At 74.0% G+C, this 761-nt stretch overlaps 1 protein-coding gene across 1 annotated transcript in view; it reads right to left on the bottom strand.

Annotated features, from left to right (window-relative positions):
* SARDH (sarcosine dehydrogenase) overlaps nt 1–761 on the bottom strand; it is a gene marked incomplete at its 5' end in the record, with an annotated part of 43,683 nt that overhangs the window by 25,640 nt on the left and 17,282 nt on the right. The window lies entirely within an intron of this gene.

Here is a 761-nt window from a genome sequence, read left to right as displayed (position 1 = left end):
GCCCACAAGGCCCCAGCTCCAGAGTGGGGGATGCCCCCAAGGCCCCAGCTCCAGAGTGGGGGACGCCCCCAAGGCCCCAGCTCCAGAGTGGGGGATGTCCCAAGGCCACAGCTCCAGAGTGGGGGATGCCCCCATGGCCCCCGCTCCAGATGGGAACGCCCCAAGACCCCCGCTCCAGAGTGGGGTACGCCCCCAAGGTCCGCTCCAGTGTGGGGACGCCCCCAAGACCCCTGCTCCAGTGTGGGGATGCCCCCAGACCCGCTCCAGTGTGGGGACGCCCCCAAGGCCCGCTCCAGGTGGGGACCCCCAAGACCAGCCATGAAGCGCAGGAGGCGAGCTGCCTGCTCTGCTCCCCTGTGGCAGCGCAGGCCTGGCCGGGCGATGGCCGGGCCAGAGTAACAGGCGTCCAGCCGGAACGACAGCGCCCCGCTCCCCGGAGGCCGGGCCTGCACGGAGCGGGTGAGGCGGCCTCTGAAGCGTGACGAGCAGCAGCGGGCGTCGGCGGGCCGGAGGATCCGGCTGGCCAGCGGCCGGGCTGTGCTCCCCCACCACGGCCGCGGGCACGAGCGAGTGGGAGGTCCGCGGAGGCCCGGAGACGGCGTGCTTGCAGAGAAGGGGCCTTGCGCCCCCCGACAGAGCGCGTCTGAGGGGACGGACGCTGCCTCGGTAAGCGGGAACGCCCCGGCCACAAAGCCAAGGACTCGCTGCGCGAGGCGGCCGCGCCCCAGACGCCGTCCAGTCAGCCCCACGCGCCGGGCCCG

The sequence above is a fragment of the Condylura cristata genome, unplaced genomic scaffold (genome assembly GCF_000260355.1).
Source record: "Condylura cristata isolate star-nosed mole 26May11 unplaced genomic scaffold, ConCri1.0 scaffold00006, whole genome shotgun sequence".
Classification (NCBI taxonomy): domain Eukaryota; kingdom Metazoa; phylum Chordata; class Mammalia; order Eulipotyphla; family Talpidae; genus Condylura; species Condylura cristata.
The sequence above is the reverse complement of the archived record's forward strand: the minus strand, read 5'-3'. Positions and strand labels throughout refer to the sequence as shown.